This window comes from Otolemur garnettii, unplaced genomic scaffold (assembly GCF_000181295.1).
Source record: "Otolemur garnettii isolate 467f Iridium unplaced genomic scaffold, OtoGar3 scaffold00234, whole genome shotgun sequence".
Taxonomy (NCBI): Eukaryota; Metazoa; Chordata; class Mammalia; order Primates; family Galagidae; genus Otolemur; species Otolemur garnettii.
Genome location: NW_003852629.1, coordinates 254,573 through 265,100, shown reverse-complemented (window position 1 = coordinate 265,100; position 10,528 = coordinate 254,573). Strand labels below are relative to the sequence as shown.

General features: G+C 36.2%; 1 non-coding gene across 1 annotated transcript; it reads left to right on the top strand.

Moving 5' to 3' along the window:
- The first annotated feature begins 4,159 nt into the window (after positions 1-4,159).
- On the top strand, positions 4,160-4,296 carry LOC111722311. Its single transcript, XR_002771143.1, has one exon. It is a non-coding gene; the product is annotated as a U8 small nucleolar RNA (small nucleolar RNA).
- The last annotated feature ends 6,232 nt before the right edge of the window (positions 4,297-10,528 follow it).

The window sequence follows — 10,528 nt, the reverse complement described above, 5'->3', positions numbered from 1 at the left end:
TATAATTTTATGGATAATAGTAGTATATGCTAGTAATATACTAGGGTATAATAGTATTTACTAATATTAGTAAATATAAACTAGTAAATACTATTATTATATATTATTATAATACATATTGTATCTTTTTATTTTATAAACTGATAATACTTTGCTATAAGTGTTACTTTATATAATTTTATGTCTATAAAGAAAAGAAAGAAGAGGAGGTACATATTTATAGTTTGTTAGATTTGCCTCCCAATTTACAATTTCTGATTCACTTAATTTGTTTCTCTGTATTTAATTTACCCCTGGGTGTCATTTCCTTACTCCAATACGACTATGCTACCACCCACTTCCTTCCTGCTGTCATTTACAAATATATTACAGTCATATATGCCATGAACACAACAAAACAATATGTATATATTGTTTTATACAATTGGCTTTTGAATCAGTTAAGAGAAGAAAGGAAAATAAGCATTTATATTGCCTTTTATAATTATTTATTTAAAAATTTTTAAATTTACTGGTACTCTGTGTGTTTGTGTGTGTATATGTGTCCAGATTATTATCTGGGGTCATTTGATTTCAGCCTGAAAATTTTGCTTTAATATTTCATGTAAATTAAGTCTGCTAGCAACAAATTCTCTCAGATCTTTTTTAACCTGGTGATATCTTTATTTTGATTTCATTTATGAAGATGTTTTTGCTGAAAAAGGTTCTTGGCTGACAGTTTCCACACCCACACCACTTTTTTTTTTAATTTTTATTTTTCTTTATTAGCTGTGTACATTAATGCAGTCATGGGGTACAGTGTGCTGGTTCTATATACAATCTGAAATGTTTTCATCAAACTGCTTAACATAGCCTTCGTGGCATTTTCTTAGTTATTGTGTAAAGACATTTATATTCTACATTTAGAAAGATTCACATGTACCCTTGTAAGATGAACCATAGGCATGGTCCCACCAATCACCCCCCCACCCATCCCCCCTCCCTCCCCTCTCTCTCCCCCATCCCCATATTCTTGGGCTATAATTGGGCTATAGCTTTCATATGAAAGCTATCAATTAGTTTCATAGTAGGGCTGAGTACATCGGATACTTTTTCTTCCATTCTTGATATACTCTGCTAAGAAGAATATTTTCCAGCTCCATCCATGTAAACATGAATAAGGTAAAGTCGCCATCTTTCTTTAAGTCTGCATAATATTCCATGGTGTACATATAGCACAATTTATTGATCCATTTGTGGACCCACACCACTTTGAACAGTACAGCCCATTGCTTTTTAGCCACCGTTGTTTCTGGGAATTTAGCTGTAATCGTAGTGGAGATTCCTTGCATATGATGAATCATTTTTGTCTTCTCCTTTACAAATTTTCTGTTTAATTTTACTTTGTAGTATATTTACTATGATGCATCTGGGTGTGGACCTCTTTGGATTTATTCTATTTGGAGTTTGTTCAGCTTCTTGAATGTGTAGATTAATGTTTTTCAGCAAAATTGGCATTATTTTCTCCCCCTTTTCTTTCTCCTTTCCTTCTGGTATTCATGTTATACGTATGTTGGTACAACTAAAGATGTCTATTATTTCTCTGAGGCTCCATTCACTTTTTTTTTATTCCTGTTTTTCTCTCTGTTATTTAGATAGTGTGAGCTAGAGACAACCAAAATGAAATTTATCTGTAGCTCTGCTTTCTTCCCCATGTTTATCTGGACTTCCCTCTTCTTTGTTCCACATGTCCTTGGCCTGATCAACTTAGTAATTTCTCCTTAGTGAAATTTAATTTCTCCTCAGTGAGGATTCTATAGACTGAATTATGTCCCTTTCTTGCAAATTCATATATTGAAGCCCTGTTCTCTATGTGGCTATGTTGGAGACAGTGCCTTTAAGATTGTGATTAAGGTTGCATGAAATCATAAGAATGGAGCCTTATTGGGGTTTCCCAGAGAAATAAACAAAATAGGATATATGTAAATAAGATAGACATAGAATAAAATATTGGTTCATGTGATTATAAGGCTGAAAACTCCTGTGATCTGATTTCTGCAAGCTAGAGACCCAAGAGAGCAGATTGTAGTTAACCCTTTGACTGAGAGCACTCAGAAATGATGCATGCCAATTGAGGGGTGCAGTGATCGCAACAACCATTAATACAGCTGCTAGACGTTCTTTGGTTTTTTACTCATCAAAATAATTCAATATGTCATATTTATACTTATAAAAAAGTAATATGAAAAAAATTTAAATTTTAAGTAGGATCTATATTTAGGTTTTTCAAATTGGATTCTGAGGTACTTGGCAGTTTATGTTTTTCTATGAGAATTATTTTTAAAGCTACCTCTGTATTCAAATTCTCCAACAATGATCAAATCTTTTGAACTTGATGACTCTTCAAATTTATTGTACTGCATATTTACATGTGCTGCCACAAAAATCCACTATTTGTACAATTAATTTCAGGCACAACTGTGATGAAATATTTTGACTGAAGGGTATGATTTTTACAGACTCAAATCAGGTAACATAATAGTAGCACATGTCCTCAAGATTTGTTTGTAACATGAACAACATCTACAGTGTCATTGGCACCAAATTCAATCTTGTTTGAATGCCTAAAGGCATATTCATTTTTCAAAGTCAAAAGGTTAAAAGGTCTGAGAGCTAGGGAGTCAATGCTGCAGATTCCTACCTGGGACTAAAGCTTTGAGGGTCAGGAGGACCTGGGGAAGAAGACTGATGTCCCAGACAGAGAGAAAATCCAACCTCCTCCACCTTTTTTGTTCTATTCCAGCCCCGAACAGATTGGATGATGCCTACCCACACTGACAAGGGTGGCCTTCTTTACTTAGTCTGCTGAATTGAATGTTTTTCTCTTCTGGAAACATCTTCACAGATATAGACAATGTTTTACCAGCTACCTAAGCATTCTGTTGCCCAGTCAAGTTGACACGTAACAAAACCAACTGTCCATAAGCTTTGATCAGATAGAAGTAGAATCCTTCGAAGAAGGGCCTCACCAGAAACCGAGTTGTCTGGAACCTTGACCTTGGGCTTTTTAGCCTCCATAACTGTGAGAAATCATATTTTGCTGTTTTAGCTACCAAGTCTGTGGTATTTTGTTATGCTAGCCTAAGCAGACTAAGACAGAAGGATTTGCTCTAGAAGTAACCTCAGGATTGCAAGTTTTGAGAACTCCTAGAACCAAGACCATTTCATCACCTGCTCACCTTCCCAAGTGTCCTTGCTTTCACCTGTGCATCAGAGTTTGCAGAATCCTCTCTGGTCCAATTTCTATGCTTTGGCAGTTACTACTGTTAGTGATTTCAGATGTTCTTGTTCTCAGGGTACTCAGATGGCCATTTCCCTCTTTCCCCTTTCTCTCACATGAATGTGGACAACACTCTCTTCTCATAATTTGGGGTTCCTATCTACCAGTATTCTTATGTCCTTTTGATGGTGTTTTTACCCTAGAGACCAGTATGTGAATAAATACGTGACTTCCTAGGACTTCTTAGATTGCACCTAGAAATCATTCTGTCTTTTAAATCTTAATGTGAATTGCATATTACCACTTCTGAATCAGAAGGGAGATAACAGGCTGTCTAGGGGTTTTCTCAGAGTGGGGAGTTCTCTAAATCTGGTAAACCTGATGAACTAGTTTATCTAAAGTTTATTGTATTTGAACTTCATCTCTGAGCCAGTTCTAATGAGTATCAAAGAGAAGAAATGGGAGTTGTGAGATGATTTCATTTCTATGTTAAAAATTATTCTCTCAACTTAAGAAAACATATGTCTATATCCAATGAAATTCTTAGACTCTTGATATTACTTTATTAGATAACTAGGTCTTGGTCCTCTATTAGAACTAAAATTTATAAGTTTTTAACTATAATGGTGTCTGATGATTTATTTTCAAGATAAGTCTAAAGTTAAAGCTAATCATATATATGAGGAAAGAAATCACAGTTGAATCATAATCAATTTTTCAGATAAAAGTCATAAAATTTATACTGGTTCTCTAAGTTGGTTACTTTATGTGTATGGGTTTAACATAGTGAACATTTCTTTCTGAAATACCAATGCATAAATCTGGGGCATATTCCTATTTTAGGAAGTTATCATGTAATAAAACATAAGGCTTGGAGTTATTAAAAAAATTAATGCTCAATCATCAGGTGGGATAATCCTTACCTGTTCCTCCTTATGGAGAACAGATTAGAAAATGATGATGGGAGCTCACATGATATGCGATTATATGTCTCTGTGTAACTAGGACTTGCAACACCCTGGTTACTCTTACCTGATTCTTCCTGATGATCTGTTTTAAAAAAAAAATGCTTTTTGAGCAGGTGAGCAGGTGATGAAATGGTCTTGGTTCTAGGAGTTCTCAAAACTTGCAATCCTGAGGTTACTTCTAGAGCAAATCCTTCTGTCTTAGTCTGCTTAGGCTAGCATAACAAAATACCACAGACTTGGTAGTTAAAACAGCAAAATATGATTTCTCACAGTTATGGAGGCTAAAAAGCCCAAGGTCAAGGTTCCAGACAACTCAGATTCTGGAGTATAAGTGAAAGCTTCATTTGCTCAGGGATAGAATAAGTGGGGCTTAAAAAATCGCATTCATAGTTTCTTTTTCCCACTTATTAATTACTTTAAATGTTACTTAGATTTTTCTGTGTATTTCTCTATCCAGTAAAAGCTTTTGAATCTGTGTTTCATGTGGAATCACATAGGGACAAAGATTAAAAAATAGGAAAGAATGAAAGAAAACAGAAAAAGGAAATTAGAAAAAGATTTTTTCTATATAGTAGAACCTCCCTAGTTGACCGCTTCTCTATGTTGACTACCTCCTTAAGCTGACCTGATTTTCACAGACGTATACCACATGTCCATATCAGTACAGTAGGCCTGATTCTTTATGTTGACCACCTTCGTATGTTGACCAGTTTGTTACAGTCCCTTGAGTGGCCAACATACTGAGGTTCTACTGTATTTTAAATACTTGAATTCATATATCCTAATAAATTGTGTTTCTTTAAAGATTTAAAAAAATGGCAATGTAATGGTAGTATATATAAATAGATTGTTTTATTCAATTCTGTGTGTTTTATAGGATTTTTCTCTTTTAGTAATATAAAACTTTCTAATTTGGTCTCCAAATTCTTTAGTGATATGTCTGCTATGGTCCTCATATCTGCTGGGGTAGAGAATAAAGGGAAGCTGGGAAAGTAAGACCCAGGGTCTCTGCATCACATGGGAGAAGCATCACCATGGAAGAGAGGACAAAGGGAGTAGCTCATCACTGGGGAAAGCCCCCAGCCCCTCTTGTGAGAGTGCTCTCAGTCCTGTGTCCTTGGAAGTAGCATTTTCTGTTATGCTCTCCACTTAGCATGTTACCAACCCCACACAATGCTAGCCTCCCAATAAATAAATGAATTGAAATCCTACCAGTTAAGATTAAACTCAAATACTGCCTCTTCTATGAAGTCTGCCTGGATCCCCTCCCCCCGACCCCTGTTTGGAATAATCCCTGATTCTTCCCTTTTCTGGCTGCCTATAGAATCTTGACATGAGACATTCTTCCTCTTTCTCTCTCAGCCATCTCTCTCCACCTTCTCCCTTGGAACTCAGCTGCTATGTTGTAAGGAAGCTCAGATCTCTGCCAGATCTGCAGCCAACTGTGAATGTCAACCACTCGACAGGTGAAATGAACCTCAGATGATTCCAGCCCCAGCCTTTGAGCCCCTTCCTCTTTCAACTGAGGCCTCAGGCCCTGTGCACATGGTATCCAGGTTAGAATTCCTGACCCACAGATACTGTGAGAGGTCATACACCATTATTGCTTTTTAAAGTCCCTAAGTTTTAAGTTAATTCATGATGTAGTAATAAACAGATAGCAGCACAAAGGCACATGCAATTCCATATATTTGTATCTTTCACCCCTCCTCCCAGTTCTAACTTGTAACACTTTTGTACCATTAGCACATGATTTACACAGGAAATAGAAATCGTATTTTAAAATTGATTGTGAGGATTAATTAAGATCACGTGAAAGGGCCAAGCAGAGTGCTCAGTAATATGAAGTACTCTGTAAATTTTAACCAAACACGAATTTGCTGAATGGATGTTTCTTATGTTTACATAATGAATTTACTTCTCTTGTATATTGTGTCTGTACTGCACAAAAGGGAAACAGTCTGGTCAAGTGAGTTCAGCAAAAGTAAGTCCTGTAACTTAGCAAAAACAGTTAGTTCAATGAATTGCAATCACACAAACAGAACTGCAACTTGCTTGGTTAAAATTTCCACTTCTCGTCTGGTTGCTCCATGTTATATTTGTATACAACACTCTGTCTTTTCTTTCATTCTCTTTCCTTTTGTTGTCATTTTTCAGTTGAGTTTTAAAATATCCATTTGACTTGTTTATGGGGTCAGAGTCTCCGGAAGATCTTATTGACATTTCTTCAATGGCTGGATAAAATTGCATCCTTAATCTATTTTTGTATCCTAGTACCAGAAGTGGTCTCACGTAGGATAAGGTTAAAAGTGCTCGATGCTAGGGAGAGGGTGATCTGGGAAAAAGCCAAGCATCACTGCTGGCCCTGACTACTAAAAACAAGACTGGCTAGACACAGCACCTGTCCTAACCCTAAGTCAAATGCTAACAGTGGGAAGGAAAAGGCAAGGCAGAGAGCAGTAAACAAGATGTGTTAGGAGTTCAATCACACTGTTAAAGAAAAAATACTTGTTTTTTTTAACTTTGACTCTCTCTTCGAAGCTTTCTGGTGCACCCATGTCTCTCCTGAACCCTTATCTCCCCAAGTGGAGTGCTTGCTGGTGTGGACCTCCCCTGGTCCCTCAGTTCAGGGCAAATGGGCCGAGCAGGTGTTATTAATTTGCATCACGTTCGAAAGGCCATCTCAACTATTGTAGGATGGATGGAGACCTGTGGGCTTTTGGGGTGGGCTAATACTTTGCTACACGGATGCTCATAAATTATGTATTAGATATTATTAAAGGCAAGGCTAGAGAAGGCTAGCAGGACCAGGGCTTACCTGTGATCCGTCTCAGTAAGTTTGGCTCTGATCTCCAGGACTGATTGGCTGTCATCTTGGCCCTCCCCAGTGCTCTCTCATCATGAGGAGGTTGGCCTTCTCAAGTGGAGGATGTTCCTGCATTCTGTCAAGGATGTATGGAGTACAGTCTGTTCTCATGTTTTCTGTGCATAAAACATATCATCTGCAAGAAGACTGGAGAATCCCTTTGTGTGTGGCATAGCAGCAAGGGTTATAGACCTGGTATCAGTAAACTTGGACACATGGTTTCTCTGAGCCTCTCTCAATCACCTTTCAAATGAGGCTGTTGGATAAAATCACTTTTAAAGTTCTTGCCTGCTATAGTATTCCATCACTTTGGCATATGGAGTTGCATGATAAACCAGTACAGAAAAAAAAAAATGAGACTGTGCATGAGTTCTAAGAGAAATTCAAAATAACCTATATATCCTTTTAAGTTAATTAAAGTAGAATTCTGACTTATAAAATACTAATTCAGATATATTATTTTAAAGACCTTTACAAAATCCTAGTGAATCAAAACCAGTGAGTAACGTATTACAAACTGTAGGATTCATGATAAAATGGGAGCTTAAAGAATTATTTCCATGTTGATCAAATCATTGTTTAATTTTTAGAAATAAGGACGCATAAATCTTAATGTTGCTACTGCAAATTTATTCCAAGGTTTTGGGTGTACAGTTCTGAAAAATTTGTAGTCTATTGCAATAAATACATAACAGAGAATTTCCTCCAGAAAATGATATTTATAATTATGAGTGCCCAATGATTGCATGTAAGAGAACTTTACTTGTTGGCTGAGTTACACTTATTGAGAAATAAGTAACAAAAGAAAACAGAATGACCATGACATTCATAAAACAACTGAGATGCCTACAGTTAAACTGAGGAGACAACCAGCTGAAAGTCAGACAGTGAAGAAGACATGAGCTCTAATAAGGTGGAAAGTGTTCTATGGAGAAAATTTAGTGAATTGTTAGTTTGATTTTGCGAATGCTCTAAGCACAAAATGCAAAGATGAAGCTAGACTTTCAAGTCTGGAAAGAAATACAGATATCTAGATACACTGAGCTCTTACTAAAGTGGCCTATTCATACACGCTACAGATTATTTTCACTGGATTGTATTGGGGATTTAAAACCAGATTTTAAAAAAAATTATGAAATTTTTTATGAGTTAAATAAAAAGTTGTGCTTGTAAGAAAGTTCCTTCTCTTGTTTTTGAAAATGTTCTTGTTGATTTAATTTTCTCTCACCTTTCTTCTTTTTCTTTCCTCTCTCTCTCTGCCCCACTTTCTCTCTCAAGGGTGGGAGTGTTCTTTCTTGTGTAAACTGCTTTATAGAGGGGAGATGGGGATAAAGAGAGAGTCATAGTTAATTTATAATATGTTATTATTATTTTATTAATAGGCTTAGGGGTACCATTTGAATTCCATTACAGGTATACTATGTATAGAGGTGGAGTCTGGACTTTTGGTGTACCCATCACCCAAGGAGTGTACGTTATACCTCATAGGTAATTTCTCACCTCTTACCCTTCATCTCCTTTCACTCTCCTAAGTTGTGAGTCTCCAATATCTATTAATATCACGCTGTGTGCCCTTGTGGAGCCATAGTCTAGCTCCCTGATAAGTGAGAACATGCAGCATTAATTTTTCTGTTCTTCAGTTATTTCACTTAGGATAATGGCCTCCGTTTTCATACAAGTTGCTGCAAAAGGCATTATTTCATTCTTTGTTATCACTGAGTAGTCTCCCTGGTGTGTGTGTATATCACGTTTTTAATCTGCATTTGATGAGTATTTGGACTAATTCTATATCTTTATCATTGTGAATTGTGCTGTGATAAATGTATAAGTGCAGGTATCTTTTTAGTATATATTGGTATGCTCTATGGTATCCTGCTACTGTATAAAGCTTTGTTCATTCTTTTTTCTTTCTATTTTTCAGAAATTGGCCTATGTTGAAGTTCAGTGATTAATTCTTCTACCTGCTGAAATCTGCTGTTGAGCCTTTCTATTCAATTATTCCTTTCAGTCTGATTCCAGAATTTCTATTGGTTATTTTTTTCTACTTTAATCTCTTTATTGATGTTTTTTATTTGGTAAGACATCACTCTCATACTTTCCTTTAGTTTTTTAGCCATGGTTTTTCCATAATTCTCTGAATATATTTATAATAGCTAATTAAAAAACCTTTGTTAGTAAGATTTCCAATATCTAGGCTTCCTCAGAGGCAGTTTCTAATGACCACTTTCCTCCCTGTGAATAGGGCTTGCTTTCTTGTTTCTCTACATGTCTCTTAATTTTTTTGTTGTTGAAAACTGAACATTTAAAATAATATAATAATGTGGCAACTCTGGCAATTAGATTCTCCTCTCTCCCAAGAGTTTGTTGTTGTCTGTTTAGTAACTTTTCTAAATTAATTTTGGAAGTCTGTATTCTTTGTTATCTGTGGTCATTAAAAACTCTGCTCAATTAGCTTGGTGGTCAGCTAATGACTGAATGGAGATTTCCTTAAATTCATAAGGGAATAAGTCTTCCATTTTTTGCCAAGGGATTCTGTGAATTGGGATAAGCCTTCATTACTCAGTGAGGCAATTCGCAGCTTTCCCTTAGGCTTCACTTCCTGCTTATAGGGTGCCTGAAGGTCAGCGAGAGGTAAGAGTTTAGGTCCTTCTCAGGTCATTCCTGAGTATATGCACAACTCTGGGCATGTTCATGACCTTTTAGATTCCAGAGATATGCTGGAACTTACCAAAACCTCCATGAACATCTCATTTCTTGGCTTTTCTTTTTATAAGCTTTTTGGTTGGCTTATTGTTTGTCTCAGCAGTTATCTGGGCTCCCAGGCAGCCACAATCTTACTTAAATGGTAGGAGGAAAGGTCTTTTCACACTGGGTCAGCTATGAATCAGGTCAAATAAAGAAGGTTTTGAATGGTGTCTTCTATGGAACCATCAAAAAGGTCAGTTAGTAATAGTTCTCTAAGAACAGGGCTTTGAAGGAGATCTCATCCTTTTCGTCCCCCTCAAGTGGCTACCAGGCTATTGGTTTTCACTGTGATTTTGAGCTATTATTATTAGTTTTCAAGGCTGTTGTAGAACTGGGGAGAGAGAGATGAGAGTAGACTAACTATTACAAACCTTGCTTTTCTTACTGAGATTTAGCCTTTAGCTGTTTCTAGAATAAACACTGCCTGGGTTGCTGTAAACCTTTGATTAATCTTTAGTGTTCTGAAAATGTTGATTTTTGACTTTTTGCCAGTTTTCCTATTGCCTGTATGGGGGAGAGAGTATTTGGAGATCCTTACTTTATCATTTTTGCTGATGTTATTCTGTCAGTGATACTAACTTTTTTTCTTTTTGTGTGGTCTTTGTCATTGTTATTGGTATTAAGCAACCAGGAAGACTAAAGTAAGTTACATCATGAAATAATTTATTGATTAATAAAGAATAAAAGGGA